The sequence below is a fragment of the Triticum urartu genome, chromosome 3, assembly GCF_003073215.2.
Source record: "Triticum urartu cultivar G1812 chromosome 3, Tu2.1, whole genome shotgun sequence".
In the NCBI taxonomy this organism is placed as follows: Eukaryota; Viridiplantae; Streptophyta; class Magnoliopsida; order Poales; family Poaceae; genus Triticum; species Triticum urartu.
This window is the reverse complement of record NC_053024.1, coordinates 179,898,996-179,908,504: the sequence shown is the minus strand read 5'-3', so window position 1 is coordinate 179,908,504 and position 9,509 is coordinate 179,898,996.

Sequence of the window (9,509 nt, the reverse complement as noted above, 5' to 3'; positions counted from 1 at the left end):
TCCAAACTACACTATATCGGAGAAGTTTGTGCTTATTAAGGATTATATTGATGGGTTGCCTTTTACTACTACACATGATGATTTTGATAGATATAATATGCATGTGCTTGCTGCTCCTACTTGCAATTATTATGAGAGAGGAACTATATCTCCACCTCTCTATGTTTCCAATACGATAAAATTGCAAGAAACTGTGTATACTATGCATTGGCCTTCATTTTGTGTGCATGAATAGTTCTTTTATGACATGCCGATGCATAGGAAGAGAGTTAGACTTCGTTGTTGCATGATATATGTTACTTTGTGCTCACTACTAAATTACAAATCATTTTTAATTAAAATTGGCTTTGATATACCTTGGGATCCGGGTGGATTCATTACTTGAGCAATATATGCCTAGCTTAATGGCTTTAAAGAAAGCGCTGCCAGGGAGACAACCCGGAAGTTTTAGAGAGTCATTTACTTCTGTTGAGTGCTTTTATATAGTTTAAAAACACCAAAAATAAAGAGGGGAACCCAAAACTTATTCAAAAAGGAAAGCGAAAGTGAGAAAGACGAGCATTGTTGAAGTGGGAGCTAGCCTTGAACTTTGTTCATGCTCACAGAAACTTTGTGAATCTTGATTACAGAAACTTTTCAATAAAAATAATTATCCCCTTGTACAATTCCATTGTATTATAAACATAATGTGCCAAGGTTTGCCTTTAGGATGTTTACAATGCTTGTTGGTTTGTATGGTGCAGGACAGAAACTTTGGCTGTAGTGCACGATTTTTACATTTTTTTACTGGAACGTCAAATGGTTCTGATTCTTTTTGCACTGTATTTCTATACAAATTGTTTAGTTTTCCTAATTTTGGTAGAATTTTTGGAGTACCAGAGGTATGGTGAATGTTCAGATTATTACAGACTGTTCTGTTTTAGACAGATTCTGTTTTTGATGCATAGTTTGCTTGTTTTGATGAAACTATCGATTTATATCAGTGGATTAAGCCATGAAAAAGTTATATTACAGTAGACACAATGCAAAAACAAAATATGAATTGGTTTTCAACAGTACTTAAAGAGTGATTTGCTTTATTATACTAACGGATCTTACCGAGTTTTCTGTTGAAGTTTTGTGTGGATGAAGTGTTCGATGATCGAGAAGGTCTCGATGTGAGAAGAAGGAAGAGAGGAAAGAGCTCAAGCTTGGGGATTCCCAAGGCACCCCAAGTAAATATTCAAGGAGACTCAAGTGTCTAAGCTTGGGGATGCCCCAGAGGGCATCCCCTCTTTCTTCAACAAATATCGATATGTTTTCGGATTCGTTTCATTCATGCGATATGTGCAATCTTGGAGCGTCTTTTGCATTTAGTTTTCACTTACCTTTTATGCACCATGCTGGTATGAGATAGTCCTTGGTTTATTTATAGAATGCTGATTGCACTTCACTTATATCTTTTGAGTATGGCTTTATAGATTGATTCATGTGCTTCGCTTATATCATTTGAAGTTTGGATTGTCTGTTTCTCTTCACATAGAAAACCGCCATTTGTAGAATGCTCTTTTGCTTCACTTATATTTGTTAGAGCGTGGGCATATCTTTTGTAGAAAGAATTAAACTCCCTTGCTTCACTTATATCTATTTAGAGAGATGACAAGAATTGGTCATTCACATGGTTAGTCATAAAATCCTACATAAAACTTGTATATCACTGAATATGATATGTTTGATTCCTTGCAATAGTTTTGCGATATAAAGATGGTGATATTGGAGTCATGCTAGTGGGTAGTTGTGGATTAGTATAAATACTTGTGTTGAGGTTTGTGATTCCCGTGGCATGCACGTATGGTGAACCGTTATGTGATGAAATCGTAGAATGATTTATTTATTGATTGTCTTCCTTATGAGTGGCGGTCGGGGACGAGCAATGGTCTTTTCCTACCAATCTATCCCCCTAGGAGCATGCGCGTAGTACTTTGTTTCAATGACTAATAGATTTTTGCAATAAGTATGTGAGTTCTTTATGACTAATGTTGAGTCCATGGATTATATGCACTCTCACCCTTCCATCATTGCTAGCCTCTCTAGTATCGCACAACTTTTGCCGGTACCTTAAACCCACCATATACCTTCCTCAAAACAGCCACCATACCTACCTATCATGGCATTTCCATAGCCATTCCAAGATATATTTCCATGCAACTTCCATCATCATCATATACATGACTTGAGCATTCATTGTCATATTGCTTTGCATGATGGTAAGATAGCTAGCATGATGTTTTCATGGCTTGTCCGTTTTTTGATGTCATTGCTACGCTAGATCATTGCACATCTCGGTATACCGCCGGAGGCATTCATATAGAGTCATATCTTTGTTCTAGATATCGAGTTGTATTATTGAGTTGTAAGTAAATAAAAGTGTGATGATCATCATTATGAGAGCATTGCCCCACTGAGGAAAGGATGATGGAGACTATGATTCCCCCACAAGTCGTTATGAGACTCCGGACTTTAAAAATAAATAAAAGAGGACAAAGAAGCCCACCAAAAAAACAACAAAAAAACAGAAAATGAGAGAAAAAGAGAGAAGGGCAATGTTACTATCCTTTTACCACACTTGTGCTTCAGAGTAGCATCATGTTCTTCATATAGAGAGACTCTTGAGTTATCACTTTCATATACTAGTGGGAATTCTCATTATAGAACTTGGCTTGTATATTTCGATGATGGGCTTCCACAAATGCCCGAGGTCTTCATGAGCAAGCAAGTTGGATGCACACCCACTTAGTTTCAGTTTGAGATTTCATACACTTATAGCTCTTAGTGCATCCGTTGCATGGCAATCCCTACTCTCTCACATTGATATCTATTGATGGGCATCTCCATAGCCCGTTGATACGCCTAGTTGATGTGAGACTATCTTCTCCTTTTTGTCTTCTCCACAACCACCATTATATTCCACCTATAGTGTTATGTCCATGGCTCACACTCATGTATTGCGTGAAAGTTTAAAAGGTTTGAGAACATCAAAAGTATGAAACAATTGCTTGGCTTCTCATCGGGGTTGTGCATGATTTGAATATTTTGTGTGGTGAAGATGGAGCATAGCCAGACTATATGATTTTGTAGGGATAACTTTCTTTGGCCATGTTATTTTGAAAAGACATGATTGCTTTATTAGTTGGCTTGAAGTATTATTGTTTTTATGTCAGATGATAGACTATTGCTTTGAATCACTCGTGTCTTAATATTCATGCCATGATTAGATACATGATCAAGATTATGCTAGGTAGCATTCCATATCAAAAATTATCTTTTTTTATCATTTACCCACTTGAGGACGGGCAGGAATTAAGCTTGGAGTTGCTGATATGTCTCTGTCATATCTATAATTTTTGGTTGTTCCATGCCAATATTCTACAACTTTCATATACTTTTGGCAACTTTTTATACTATTTTTGGGACTAACATATTGATCCAGTGCCCAGTGCCAGTTCCTGTTTGTTGCATGTTTTTTATTTCGCAGAATATCCATATCAAACGGAGTCCAAACGGGATAAAAACTGACGGAGATTTTTTTGGAATATATATGATTTTTGGGAAGAAAAATCCACGTGAGATGGTGCCCGAGGGAGGCACGAGGCAGGGGGCATGCCCCTGACCCTCGTGGCCACCCCGTGAGGCGTTTGGTGCCCTTGTTTCGCCGCAGGAAAGCCAATATCCAAATAGAGACCGTGTTAAAATTTCAGACCAATCGGAGTTACGGATCTCCGGGAATATAAGAAACGGTGAAACGGTAGAATCTGAGAACGCAGAAACTGAGAGAGACAGAGAGACAGATCCAATCTCTGAGGGGCTCTCGCCCCTCCCACGCCATGGAGGCCAAGCACCAGAGGAGAAACCCTTCTCCCATCTAGGGAGGAGGTCAAGGAAGAAGAAGACGAAGGGGCCCCCTCTCCCCTTCTCTTCCAGTGGCGCCGGAACGCTGCCGTGGCCATCATCAACACAGCAATCTTCACCAACAACTTCACCGCTATCATCACCAACTCTTCCCCCCTCTATGCAGCGGTGTAACCTCTCTCTTAGCCGCTGTAATCTCTACTTAAACATGGTGCTCAACACTATATATTATTTCTCAATGATGTATGGCTATCCTATGATGTTTGAGTAGATCCGTTTTGTCCTATGGGCTATTTGATGATCAAGATTGGTTTGAGTTGCATGTTTTATTATTGGTGCTATCCTATGGTGCTCTCCATGTCGCGCAAGCGTTAGGGATCCCCGCTGTAGAGTGTTGCAATATGTTCATGATTCGCTTATAGTGGGTTGCGTGAGTGACTGGAACACAAACCCGAGCAAGGGGGTTGTTGCGTATGGGATAAAGAGGACTTGATGCTTTAATGCTATGGTTGGGTTTTACCTTAATGATCTTTAGTAGTTGTGGATGTTTTCTAGAGTTCCAATCATAAGTGCATATGATCCGATTAGAGAAAGTATGTTAGCTTATGCCTCTCCCTCATACAAAATTGCAATAATGATTACCGGTCTAGTTATCGATTGCCTAGGGACAAATAACTTTCTCGTAACAAAATGCTCTTTACTAAAACTAACTTAGTTGTGTCTTTATCTAAACAGCCCCTACTTTTTATTTACGCGCTCTTTATTATCTTGCAAACCTATCCAACAACACCTACAAAGTACATCTAGTTTCATACTTGTTCTAGGTAAAGCGAATGTCAAGCGTGCGTAGAGTTGTATCGGTGGTCAATAGAACTCGAGGGAATATTTGTTCTGCCTTTAGCTCCTCGTTGGGTTCGACACTCTTACTTATCGAAAATTGTTGCGATCCCCTATACTTATGGGTTATCAAGATCGTTGCGTCACATTTACTGACCGGCTCTGCTTCAACCCACTTCGTAAACTTATCAACCGCCACTAGGAGGTGCGTCTTTTTGTATTTGGACCTTTTGAAAGGCCCAACCATATCCAGCCCCCAGACTGCAAATGGCCAAGTAATTGGAATCGTCCTTAATTCTTGAGCCGGCACATGAACGCACCGTGAGAACTTCGGACAACCATCACATCTATTAACTAGATCCTCCGCATCCGCGTGTGCCGTCGGCCAATAGAACCCATGACGAAAAGCCTTGGCTATAAGAGATTTAGACTCGGCATGATGACCACAATCCCCTTCATGAATCTCTCGTAGAATCTCACAACCTTCTTCAGGCGAAACACAACATTGAAACGCCCCTGTGACACTACGATGATGCAATTCCCCATTGATAATAGTCATTGTCGGTGTCAAAACTGGCAGATCTCGGGTAGGGGGTCCCAAACTATGCGTCTAAGATTGATGGTAATAGGAGGCAGGGGACACGATGTTTTACCCAGGTTCGGGCCCTCTTGATGGAGGTCATACCCTACGTCCTGCTTGATTGTTCTTGATGATATGAGTATTACAAGAGTTGATCTACCACAAGATCGTAGAGGCTAAACCTAAAAGCTAGCCTATGGTATGATTGTATGTATATGATCTATCAACTAGCCTGGCCCTGGTTTATATAATGCACCAGAGGCCTAGGATAACAAGAGTCCTAGCCGAATACGCCAGTGGGGGAGGAGTCCTTGTCTTTATCACCAAGTCTTGTGGAATATTCCTTGTATGCGGCAGCTGTCCGGACTGGCCCATGAGTATACGGCCATGGGGGTCCTCCGCCCAATCCAACTGATCGGGAGACGACGTGATGAGTACCCCCTAGTCCAGGACAACTGATCGGGATGCGCGAAATCGGCCTGAGGATAAACTCCTAGCTCGGCAGCATACATAGGAATAAAAACGCAGTGTAATATATTAAAGATAATAGTGATCGGCGAATGGGCCCCTAAGAGAGGGTCGTGAGAAGTCGTCGTGATATATAGCTTGATGCCAAATAGGTCCACACGGTACTTATTGCTGTCTGAAGATGCGCTTCCCATAGTTCGATCAAGCCGAACACTGAGCCCTTTGAATTTTCTGCATTGAATAGGCAATGCAGTAGCCCCCGAGACACTGGTTAGGTGGCAACACCAGATCAGGGGATCGATGTGCCCCTTTAATATTTGTAAATAATGAGCGCAAAGCCCAGTAGCCCCCGAGCCTTAATGTGGGCACGGGTGGCCAAATTAAGGATCGATATCCAAAGTAAAATCATAGATTATGTGTAATGATTCTATGTATCCAAGTACTTTACATCATTATTTTGACTCCATTGTGACCGTTTCTCAGTTGAAAGTGGCCCATCATCTGCTTCTACCCCTTGGTAGATACTACGTAGGGTGTTTCCGCAATAACAAAGCAACCCTTAGTTGATGTCTCGGTGCCCGAAGGCAGTTGTGTTAACGGAAACGAGGCAATCAGATATGCGGGCTTTAAAACTTTCGTTTAGTCATAGGAGCTTTAAACTGGGGAAGCTAGCTATGAGCCCCCAATTACTGTTCGGCCACATCCGAGGTCAAGCCGTAAACACTTCGGCCAATGTTATGAACGGCCCATCATTTCACATAGTCATTGGATCGCTGACCAGTTTACGCCTATCGTGATAGTCAGTTTTCGGCTTTCTCCACTAAGGTGCTTGACCATGCGAGCTGGAAGCACAATCACTGTGGTTCTCTCTTTGCACACCTAGCCGAACAAAGCGGAACGTAGGAGGCAAGCACAGGAGCCGGGCAACCCAACTATTGACCGAAGAGACAATTCGAAACCGATGCATATATAGCAATATCCGAGAATGTTTTGCTGAATCCCTATAGGTGTCCAGCGTTGCACTGCGAGACTAATGCTGGAAATGCACAGATAGTTTAGAAGTACCATAGGCTCGAAAAGGAAAATAAAACTTATTCAAAAGTTTAATGTCCCAACTAGATCAAGTGTTTGGTGCCAATCCGAAAATTGGACCTGGAAAAAGTGCTCCTGCCGTGCTTTAACATGACACATCCTATCTCAAGACTTCAAGCGGGTCAGCCTACGGCTTCAACCTCCTATCCCGAAGGCAGAGTACTTCTCATTAGGCTAGTTTAGCAAACTAAACTCTAGCGGTTTCGATAGAGAAATTATGCTCCTCAGCTAGTGACCACATACTTGTGTCAAAAAAAAGAATGATAAATAATAACAATAAAAAACTTTGCAACGACTAAGAAGAAAAACACTTATTATAAAATGGCTCAAATAAACTTAAGAGCCCCCAAGTGACTTTGGTAAAAAAATGATTGCATGTACCGAAGTACTTATATCATATCTATGTTCACCTGAACTTTAAACGCGTCTTAACCGACCGTCGGCTTGTTCCTCTTCGGTCAAGGACCGAAAAGTGTTATGTACTCCACATGTCGAGAATATCGATGGTGTTTCCAATAACCAGGCAATCAGGCCATAAGGCTGTAATAGACAAAGCGCGCTCAGGGAACTTATGCTATATTACTGCGAAGTGTAAGAAGCATCTTCGAAGAAAATAGTACCCCCACGGATACCTTTCTTCGGTGCTCATTGTTACTATGAGACTTGTGCAATAGATTTTTTTTGTACTCATGAGTTCCGTTGTGTGCCGACCATCATTGAAAACTATAAGAGCGCTAGCTTTCGGCATCACCCAGTCTGAGGTCCGGCTCGGATGACCCGATCATGACAATCACAGAGGTGCTCCCTTTACTCCCTAGCCGAACAATCGGGAACGTAGGGGTAAACACAGGAGCGAGGCAACCCAGCTTGCAAATCGCTTAAGTCAATATGGTGCATATTGTGGCGTAATACACGAACAAGGAACGAAGCCGTACAAGTATAATCATATGTATGAGGAAAGGCTTCATGAAGGAAGCCCCCAAGTGAACTGGGTATTTAAATTTGTGCGTCACAAACAAAGTTTGGACAAGGAAATTTTTTACAAGCAACTTTTTTTTCCAAAAAGGTATAATGCTTGGTCGAACCGAACACAAGTTAAAAATTTAAAACTTGGAGCATGAAGGCAACTTAGCTGGTTAATGTGTTCGGTATTGACGACACGGTCCAAGCTTGATGCGGGACAAGGTTCCATCCCCCAACCGGTCCCGAGGTGGCGGAGCAAAGAGCTCGGGCACTCCGAAGTTGTGACATAGCATGGTCAATGCAGGCCGGCAGAGTGATGCCAAAGTCCCCGGCATGGGGTAATGAAGTGTTGACAAAGCCCCCCTTCCAGCTGAGGTGACGCCAAAGGATATAGTCCGGCTAGATCATTTTCCTGTGCACAAAAAATAGTGCAAACCGGAGATAATAGTAATAATAATAAAAAAATCATTGCATAACAAATAATTTATGCAAAGTGGGTAATAAAAGAAATATGGCCTGGCGTCGAAGTCAATGTCGATGCAGGGCATCGGCGTGATGCCGTAAAGGCGTGGCAGAACCTGAATTCACAGGTCGGTCCGAGTTCCGGATGCGGCGTTCGCCGGACTATGTACGGAAACTGACCGAACCACCATGCGATTGTCGTTACTTCGGCCACCATTTGATAGACCTGCGTACATATGATGGACAAACCAGAGTAATAATTTCTTGGGAAAAATGAACCCAAACAAGCAAAAAATACTAGGATTAACAGCACCTGGTTTATTTGTTGTAGCAATCCGAAGAAAGGTGATTCCCAAAATTGGGACTCGATCCGCACACCCATTGCCTCATGGGAGATAAAGCGATAGCACGGCGATGCTGGCAAAGGTTGGCTCGCCGAGGCAAAGCCCTTAGTCCAGCTAACGTGACGGAGCTGGTCGGCTAGTGACGCCGAAGTCTCCGGAGTATAGGTTGATGAAGAGATGGCGAAGCTCCCAGTCCAGACGAGATGTCGAAGCCCCGATGTCAGCCGATGAGTTGAAGTAGGTCGGCATGATGGACACCGGCTTGAAGGAGCAACAGTGCGGCCTTGCCGATGCAGGTCGTGACGTGGTCAATGCCGGCTTGATGAAGTGACCGTGCAGCGATGCCGGTGTGCCCGCTCCGTGTAATTCGTGGGGTGGCGATGTTGGTGATGATTTATCCTTCGCGAAGCTGAACTCCTGTTCGGCTCGCCGAGATGATGATCCGAAGATATTGAGCTCGTCTCAACAAAGTCACGACGTGTCTAGCGCAGGTCAGCAGCCGTGGAGCAATACTGCCGGACTGGTTTGACACCAGCATGATGGTGAAGATCATGTTCAAAAGATCTTAAAGTTAGTGGGATGTGTTCGGGAACAAAACACAATACCCCATACAAAACTTCCTTCAAAAAGGATGTCCGAAATCCCGTTCATAAAAAAGACGAACTCGGGTCGGATTCGTTTTTGCGCAGAAAACAGATCCAAAAAGTGATGCATTAATCGGAAGGTTCCCGAAGTTTGTACGGTCGGATCGACCTGAAATTTTGAGGGGTGGTAGATATAAGAATTCTGCAGCCGATCAACGGTTGGATCTTCCAAAGGACGTCCGAGCTAGAAGCTGGACACCACGCCCCAAACTCATCCAGATTCCCGTCCAG